Raw genomic sequence first — 10,202 nt, 5'->3', positions numbered from 1 at the left:
ACGGATATGAACGCAACTCAGTCGAGTAACAACAGCACCACGGGTGTTGATTCCACTCTGATTCCAATAACACTTATTCAACGCAGGTGGCCTCAATTTCAATCTCACTGGAGTTAACCCCACCTCAACACCGAGATTTTAACACCCACAAAATTGCTGTTTAACTGTGGACACGTTCAATCAGCAAATGTGTTTTTCATTGGTTTTCTTTTGTTTTATTGGACTCTGTGGGCTGTTAATAACAAACACATGTACATGGATTCTATCAACCATCACCAAAAAACAAAGATAGGAATCTCTTGCAAGGTCACAGTAATTATTTTTATATGCTATTAAGATTGTATTGTTGACAGAACTCATTCGTAGAGATTAAGCCCTTTTCCACAGTGACTGGTCTCTCTTCGACTCATTATATCTGTGGACAATGTATCTGCAGAGGTGGACTAGGAGCACATCTACAGACAGACAAGAGGAATAACAGAGATGTAGTGGTTCCCAGGAAATGGTTCTCCATAGTGAGAAAGGTGATTATTTTGTGTATCTAGCTTAGACCTTCTGGGTAGAGATATATTTGTAGTGTACCCTCTGCAGGATGAGGATGAGGTTGATTTATTTGTCAATTTAGGGGACACGTTCTTTGTTGGGTTGAGTGACACTGAGCAACTAGGCTGTGACACAGCTGTGTCTTGTGAGGAGAATCAGGAGCTTGAAGAAGTGAGTTTATTGGAAAAGCCAGATCCACCATTTTTCACTTCCTGTTGTTGAGGAGCGGTCAACAGTTCCTGCAGCATGTAGGCCTAGCATGTTTCCTGTTAAGGTAGAGGAAAGTGAGGAGGATATGGCTAGCGGATTCCTTCCAGTGAGTACTCAGGACCGGAGAAAAGAGGCGCTTGGGAATGTGGATGGCTGAAGTTGTGGTCATTATTCACTTGTTCCTGGTGGTGGTGGCTCAAAGTCTCTCATCATTGCTTACATATCAGTGAATGGCATTGGGCTCATAGTTTAGAACCAGATGGGTCTTGTCCCTTGGTTTGTTCAAGTTAGAGACTTAGTCAAGAGCAAATTATCCATGTGCAGAGCAGTCCATATGATGGTCTTGGGTTTTGGCTGGTTGCTGGTTTTCTAAAATGTATTTCTCAGAGTTGAGGGTCTCATGGTGAGTTTCATAGTTTTGCAGTTCTAGTGTTTAAACTGCACATATTGGTCTCTTCAATTAAGGGAGTTTTATGGAAAACAAAAGGTATAAAACTTTTGAAAATTCAGAAAAATGTGTATTGGTGACCAAGTTGAAAAAAATTATTGGGGGAAGGTGTTATGATATGGGGGGAGGTTAATGTTAGGACATAGACAAACACTACCATGATACACTTCCATACTCCATGTCTAGGTGGCAGCAGAAACTGGTTATAGGTGCTGAGCTCAGCCTTTATTTGCATACTGGTGCTGCTAATTAAGGTGAGTGAGTGAGTGAGTGAGTGAGTGAGTGAGTGAGTGAGTGAGTGAGTGAGTGAGTGAGTGAGTGAGTGAGTGAGTGAGTGACCGCTCAGCCAGCCTTGTTTGTTAACCTCTTTAGTTGGGCATAACTTTTTGTGGTTTGGTTTTTGTACATATTTATTTTGGGTCACCGCTTTGAACGAATATTATTCTGCTTGAACTGGCAGACCAAAGGGTTAAGAAGGAGCTGGCCCTAGACCTGGGTAAGTTGGCTGTTTCCTGAGCATCACCTGGTCGCATATGCATACTTCTCACATTTCTGCACACAACAACTCAGGGTACAGACCATTTAGCTAGGCCAAAGAACCCTAGACATAATGAGTGCAGTAAAATCAGTAGGCTAGTTATTGGTGTCTTAATACTAACTGTAATCGTGGCTTGCCCCATATACATCGCCGGTGGTAGAAACAAACAGCCTACCTTGATTGGATGTTTTACTCTTGCAGGCCTGCATCCCCCTGACCTCAGTGTTCTGTGACGGGTATGTTCTCTAGTCAGAGACGACAGTCTGATTACACCGTTGGTCTGGAGAATTAAGGCCACAAAGGGACCTTGGAGTCACCTTACACTGTCGGCCCAAACAGGAAACAGTTTCATGTCAAAGTAGATGTTTCCATGACACCTTACACGTCATGGGACATTGAGTCCCTGAAATGAACATAATCTTTATTTATTTATTTTAGTGAACGAGGAGACCTGGAGACCTGGAAGTTAGCCTTGGATACTCATAAGTGGGCTGCAATGTCGAATCAACAAAAGCCATTTACCGATCTAAATGATCTCACTACAATACATTTTTATAGAAAGTTAGCAGAAATAGACAAGATCGTGCTACCATGGAAAGGAAAATACCTGTCTGTTTGTGGAGAAATTCCCCTGATTAACTCTTTAGCCATATCCCAGGTTGACTATTTACTTATGGTCTTGCCTACACCTAGTGACCTTTTTATAAAAACTATTGATAAAGAAACATTTAAAAAACTTTTTTTAAAAGTATATCTTTGTAAATGACATCATAAATAGGACTAATGGAGTTATGTCACACATGCAGCTAACAGAAATATATGGAAATGCCTGCTCTACCCAACATTACAACCAAATAATTGCAGCATTATCGCAAAAATGGAAGAGGCAAGTGGAGGGGGGAAAAAGTAAGGAACTTGTCTGTTGGCCCTGCATTAAAGACCAACATTGGTTAAAGAAAATTGTGATTAAAAAAAGTATACCAGTTTCATTAAGGATAATTTTTTTTACAGCGTTGACATATAGATTGCAAAATAGTTGTGAAGAGATTTTTGATGTACCACCAATCAAATGGCACATGGTTTATGAACTGATACGCAAAACAAAGCCGGATTCAAAACATATAATTTTTTTATTTAAAGTATTATACAAATTTCTTGCAACCAATAGAATGTTACACAGTTGAAGTCGGAAGTTTACATAAACTTAGGTTGGAGTCATTAAAACTCGTTTTTCAACCACTCCACAAATTTCTTGTTAACAAACTATAGTTTTGGCAAGTCGGTTAGGACATCTACTTTGTGCATGACACAAGTAATGTTTCCAACAATTGTTTACAGACAGATTATTTCACTTATAATTCACTGTATATCAATTCCAGTGGGTCAGAAGTTTACATACACTAAGTTGGCTGTGCCTTTAAACAGCTTGGAAGATTCCAGAAAATGATGTCATGGCTTTACAAGCTTCTGATAGGCTAATTGACATAATTTGAGTCAATTGGAAATGTACCTGTGGATGTATTTCAAGGCCTACCTTCAAACCCAGTACCTCTTTGCTTCACATCATGGGAAAATCAAAATAAATCAGGCAAAACCTTGGAAAATAATTTGGAGACCTCCACAAGTCTGGTTCATCCTTGGGAGCAATTTCCAAACACCTGAAGGTACCACATTCATCTGTACAAACAATAGTACGCAAGTATAAACACCATGGGACCACACAGCCTTCGTACCACTCAGGAAGGAGATACGTTCTGTCTCCTAGAGGTGAATAGTACTTTGATGTGAAAAGTGCAAATCAATCCCAGAACAACAGCAAAGGACCATGTGAAGATGCTGGAGGAAACAGGTACAAAAGTATCTATATCCACAGTAAAACGAGTCCTATATCGACATAACCTGAAAGGCCACTCAGCAAGGAAGAAGCCACTGCTCCAAAACCGGCATAAAAAAGCTAGACTACGGTTTGCAACTGCACATGGCGACAAAGATTGTACTTTCTGGAGAAATGCCCTCTGGTCTGATGAAACAAAAATAAAACTGTTTGGCCATAATGACCATCGTTATGTTTGGAGGAAAAAGGGGGAGGCTTGCAAGCCGAAGAACATCATCCCAACTGTGAAGCACGGGGGTGGCAGCATCATGTTGTGGGGGTGCTTTGCTGCAGGAGGGACTGGTTCACTTCACAAAATAGATGGCATCATTAGGCAGGAAAATTATGTGGATATATTGAAGCAACATCTCAAGACATCAGTCAGGAAGTAAAAACTTGTTGCAAATGGGTCTTCCAAATGGACAATGACCCCAAGCATACTTCCAAAGTTGTGGCAAAATGGCTTAAAGTCAAGGTATCGGAGTGGCCGTCACAAAGCCCTAACCTCAGTCTCATAGAAAACGTCTGGGCAGAACTGAAAAACCGTGTGCGGGCAAGGAGGCCTACAAACCTGATTCAGTTACACCAGCTCTGTCAGGAGGAATGGGCCAAAATTCACCCAACTTATTGTGGGAAGCTTGTGGAAGGCTACCCAAAACGTTTGACCCAAGTTAACTTCTATGGGCTAGGTGGGACGCTAGCGTTTAAAGAATTATAGATTGACTACCCCTGGATGCAACCGCTGTGTCAGATTTTAAAATAGCTTTACGGAGAAAGTTCATTTTTCAATATTCTGAGTACATAGCTCAGCCAGCACGGTGACCTATTCAGACACCCGCCAAGTTCGGGGCAACCTAAACTCAGAATTAGTATTAGAAATATTCTCTTACCTTTGCTGATCTTCGTCAGAATGCACTCCCAGGACTGCTACTTCCACAAGAAAGGTTGTTTTTTTTCTAAATAATCCATATTTATGTACAAATACCTCCGTTTTGTTCGTGCGTACAGATCACTTATCCAAAGGCATAACGCGCGAGCGCGGAACGAGAGACGAAAAGTCTAAATGTTCCATTACCGTACTTAGAAGCATGTTTAAAATCAATCTTTATGGTATTTTTAGCGTAAAATTGCGACAATATTCCATCCGGACAATAGCATATTCATTCAAGAAGAAAAAGAAGGAGGGGTGTGCTCGCGGGACCGAGCATATCCAATCCCTTTGTTGCCAGGCAGACCACTCAGTAACTGAGCTCCTATTATCTGCCCAGTGACAGGAAAATGCTCAAACCACTTTCTGAAGGCTTTAGACAGCCAATGGAAGCCTTAGGAAGTGCAACGTCACCCCACAGACACTGTAGCTTCGATAGAGAATCAAAAGAAGAACTACAATTCTCAGACTTTCCACTTCCTGCTTAGAATTTTCTCAGGTTTTTGCCTGCCATATGAGTTCTGTTATACTCACAGACACCATTCAAACAGTTTTAGAAACTTCAGAGTGTTTTCTATCCAAATCTACTAATAATATGCATATTCTAGTTTCTGGGCCAGAGTAGTAACCTGTTTAAATTGGGTACGTTTTTCATCCGGCCGTGAAAATACTGCCCCCTAGCCCAGACAGGTTAAACAATTTAAAGGCAATGCTACCAAATACAAATTGAATTTATGTAAACTTCTGATCCACTGGGAATGTGATGAAAGAAATAAAAGCTGAAATAAATAATTCTCTCTACTATTATTCTGACATTTCACATTCTTAAAATAAAGTGGTGATCCTAACTGACCTAAGACAGGGAATCTTTACTAGGAATAAATGTCAGGAATCGGAAAAACTTAGTTCAAATGTATTTGGCTAAGGCGACTTCAACTGTATATATGAGGGATACAACCATCCCAGCTCTGCAGATTTTGCTACGAAGTGACAATCATTAGATAATTTGTTTGGGTACTGTCCATATGTAGCTTGTTTTTGGTCGCAGGTCCAGGAAATTGTTGAAGTGCAACATTTACCTGGAGCTAACTCTGCAGATAGCACTACTGGGTGATTTGAAAAGCCATAGTCAGTCGATCAATAATATAATACTTTTAGCAAAACATTTTATCTTTAGTTTACAATCTGTAGAATAGAAAGGTTCAGAACTTTTGAGAAACATCACAGCACAGTTGAAAAAGATATGGCAAATATGAATAAAAAATGGATGGTGTTGGGGGATAGATGGGAGGGGTTGAGTATAGCTGAAGGATGGGATTAAAAACAACAAGATAACTCATGTAAAATATCCTGTGTCTGTAAAATCTATATGGGTTTGGAACATTTATGAAATATCACAGATAAAAATATAAGACAAAGTAGAAATCAAGCTGGATGGGCTTTGGAGATGGATGGGAGGGGTTGATGGTAGCGGGAGGATGCGATTAAAAACAAACAAAATGTAACTATGGTAAGGTGCCTTGTTTCCATAAAATTCATATAGAATGTATAAGCTGGAAGTAGAAGCCTAAGTGGTGTTGTCCATTATTTTACTGAAATTAGGAGAGGGGTGGGTAGGGTTAGGAGAAAAAAATATATATTTTAAAAGATATGCATGTATATACAGTACCAGTCAAAAGTGTGGACACACCTACTCATTCCAGGGTCTTTCTTTATTTGTAGTATTTTCTACATTGTAGAATAATAATGAAGACATCAAAACTATGAAATTACACATATGGAATCATGTAGCAACCAAAAAAAGCGTTAAACAAATCAAAATATATTTCATATTTGAGATTCTTCAAAGTAGCCACCCTTCAGCGACACCTCATGTGTTTTTAAATTCTGTGAACGACATGCTGTAGCTTCCAAACTGTTCCCGTTTCTCTCACCATAGTTGGCAAGTTTGAAGTGCAAGACTGCAATATGCAGTAACAGCCCAGTAGCTCAAATCTCAGTCTATCCAACCCTCCAGTGCTGGTGTGTTCTTTTCCTTCTCACTATTGGTATTCATATGGCTGTTAACACAGTGGCTCACTAGTTCCTAATAGCCCCCGCAGAATCCCTTCATTAGAATGGATATTAAACTCCTGTAATGTTGAGAATGGAAGACAAAGTATGCTGCATTTTAAACTACAACATATCTGTCGACTTCAGAATCAGTGAATTATATTTTTATAGCAATAAACACTACCATCTTTATTGTATACAGTACCAGTCAAAAGTTGACACACCTACTCATTCAAAGTTTTTCTATATTTTTACTATTTTCTATATTGTAGAATAACCTTGAAGACATCAAACTATGAAATAACACATATGGAATCATGTAGTAACCAAAAAAGTGTTAAAACCTTTTTGGGCTAGGTGGGATGCTAATGCCCCATCTCGACAACATCCGGTGAAATTGCAGAGTGCGAAATTCAAAATACAAAAATCGTAATATAAAACATTCATTAAAATACAAGTGCCATACATCATTTAAAAGCTTCACTTCTTGTTAATCCAGCCGCTTTGTCAGATTTCAAAAAGGCTTTACGGCGAAAGCATACCATGCTATTATCTGAGGACAGCGCCCCGCATACAAAGCATTAAAAACATTTTCCAAACCAGCAGAGGCGTCACAAAAGTCAGAAATAGAGATCAAATAAATCACTTACCTTTGAAGATCTTCCTCTGCTTGCAATCCCAAGGGTCCCAGCTACACAACAAATGGTTGTTTTGTTCGATAAAGTCCTTCTTTATATCCCAAAAAAGTCAGTTTAGTTGGAGCGTTTGATTCAGTAATCCACCCATTCCACTCGTTCAACATGCATACATAGGAATCTCAAAAGTTACCAATAAACTTCGTCCAAACAACGTATCTAATCAATCCTCAGGTACCCTAATATGTAAATAAACGATACAATTTAAGACGGATCGAAGTATGTTCAATACCGGAGATAAATAACGAAGTGCGTGCCCTCATCCACGCACGCCACAAGGCTACAGTCCAAAATGAGAGCCACCTTGAAAAACTACAATAACTAACAATTTTTTCAAAAACAAGCCTGAAACCCTTTCTAAAGACTGTTGACATCTAGTGGAAGCCATAGGAACTGCAATCTGGGAGTTATTCCTTTGAATATCACATAAACAAGCATTTGAATGGGTAGTGATCACAACAACAACAAAAAAATCAGGATGGATTCTCCTCGGGTTTTTGCCGGCCATATCAGAGACATTATTCTCAGAGACATTACTTTAACAGTTTCAGAAACTTCAGAGTGTTTTCTATCCAATGCTACCAATTATATCCATATCCTAGCTTCTCGGCCTGAGTAACAGGCAGTTTACTTTGGGCACGCCAGTCATCCGAACTTCCGAATACTGCCCCCTAGCCCTAAGAACATTTATTAATTGCCTTGATAACAGCTTTGCACACTCTTGGCATTCTCTCAACCAGCTTCATGAGGTAGTCACCTGGAATGCATTTTAAATAAACACGTGCCTTATTGGGATTTCTTTCCTCTTAATGCATTTGAGCCAATCAGTTGTGTTGTGACAAGGTAGGGTTGGTATACAGAAGATAGCCCTATTTGCTAAAAGACCAAGTCAATATAATGGCAAGAACAGCTAAAATAAGCAAAGAGAAACGACAGTCCATCATTACTTTAAGACATGAAGGTCAGTCAGTCCGGAAAATGTAAAGAACTTTGAACGTTTCTTCAAGTGCAGTCGCAAAAACCATCAAGTGCTATGATGAAACTGTCTCTAATGAGAACCGCCACAGGAAAGGAAGACGCAGAGTTACCTCTGCTGCAGAGGATAAGTTAATTTGAGTTACCAGCCTCAGAAATCGGCAATTAACTTCAGATTACAGCCCAAATAAATGCTTCACGGAGTTCAAGTAACAGACACATCTCAATATCAACTGCTCAGAGGAGACAATGTGAATCAGGCCTTCATGGTCGAATTGCTGCAAAGAAACCACTACTAAATGACACCAATAAGAAGAAGGGACTTGCATGGGCCTAGAAATACGAGCATTGACATTAGACCTGTGGAAATCTGTCCTTTAGAGTCCAAATTTGAGATATTTGGTTCAAACCGCAATGTCTTTTTGAGACACAGAATAGGTGAACAGACTATCCCTGCACTGTGAAGTATGGAAGAGGAGGTGTGATGGTGTGGAGGTGCTTTGCTGGTGACACTGTCAGTGATTCATTTAGAATTCAAGGCACACTTAACCAGCATGGCTACCACAGCATTCTGCAGCGATACACGATCCCATCTGGTTTGCGCTTAGAGGGAATGTAATTGGTTTTTCAACAGGACAATGACCCAAAACACACCTCCAGGCTGTGTCAGGGCTATTTGACCAAGAAGGAGAGTGATGGAGTGCTGCATCAGCTGACCTGGCCTCCACACTCACTCGACCTCAACCCAATTGAGATGGTTTGAGATGAGTTGGACCGAGTGAAGGAAAAGCAGCCAATGTGTGCTCTGCATATGTGGGAACTCCTTCAAGACTGTTTGAAAAGCTGTCCAGGTGACTACCTGTTGGGGCTAGGGGGCAGTATTTGCACGGCCGGATAAAAAACATACCCGATTTAAACGGGTTACTACTCTTGCCCAGAAACGAGAATATGCATATAATTAGTAGATTTGGATAGAAAACACTCTAAAGTTTCTAAAACTGTTTGAATGGTGTCTGTGAGTATAACAGAACTCATATGGCAGGCCAAAACCTGAGAAGATTCCATATAGGAAGTCCCCTGTCTGACAATTTGTTATTCTTCTGTTACATCTCTATCGAAAATACAGCATCTCTGCTGTAACGTGACATTTTCTAAGGCTTCCATTGGCTCTCAGAAGGCGCCATAAAGTGGAATGACGTGTCTCCTGTCTCTGGGCGAAGAACAGCAGGAGTATTTGTTAGTGGTCAGGCTGGGAGCAGTGACACTGGAGATGCGCGTTCATGAGAAATCTCAATTTTTTTCTTTCAGCCTTTGAATGAATACAACGTCGCCCGGTTGGAATATTATCGCAAGCGTCCCACCTAGCCCAGGGAAGTTAATGAAGCTGGTTGTGAGAATGCCAAGAGTGTGAAAAGCTGTCATCAAGACAAAGGGTGGCTAATTTGAAGAATCTTAAATACAAAATATATTTTGATTTGTTTAACACTTTTTTGGTTACTACATAATTCCATATGTGTTATTTCATAGATTTGATGTCTCCATTATTCTACAATGTAGAAAATAGCCAATTAACTTCTATGGGCATGGTGGGACGCTAGCCAGTGAAATATCAGGGCGGCAAAATCAAAAACAACAAAATGTCATAATTCAGCTTTCTCAAACATACAACTATTTTACACCTTTTTAAAGATACACTTCTCCTTGATGTAACCACATTGTCTGATTTCAAAAAGGCTTTACAGCGAAAGCAAAACATTAGATTATCTTAGGAGAGTACATAGACAAAAATAATCACACAGCTATTTTCCAAGCAAGGACATGTGTCAATAAAACCCAAAACACAGCTAAATGAAGCACTAACCTTTGACGATCTTCATCAGATGACACTCCTAGGACATTATGTTACACAATACATGTATGTTTTGTTCGATAAAGTTCAT

This window comes from Salmo salar, chromosome ssa01, assembly GCF_905237065.1.
Source record: "Salmo salar chromosome ssa01, Ssal_v3.1, whole genome shotgun sequence".
In the NCBI taxonomy this organism is placed as follows: Eukaryota; Metazoa; Chordata; class Actinopteri; order Salmoniformes; family Salmonidae; genus Salmo; species Salmo salar.
The sequence above is the reverse complement of the archived record's forward strand: the minus strand, read 5'-3'. Positions refer to the sequence as shown.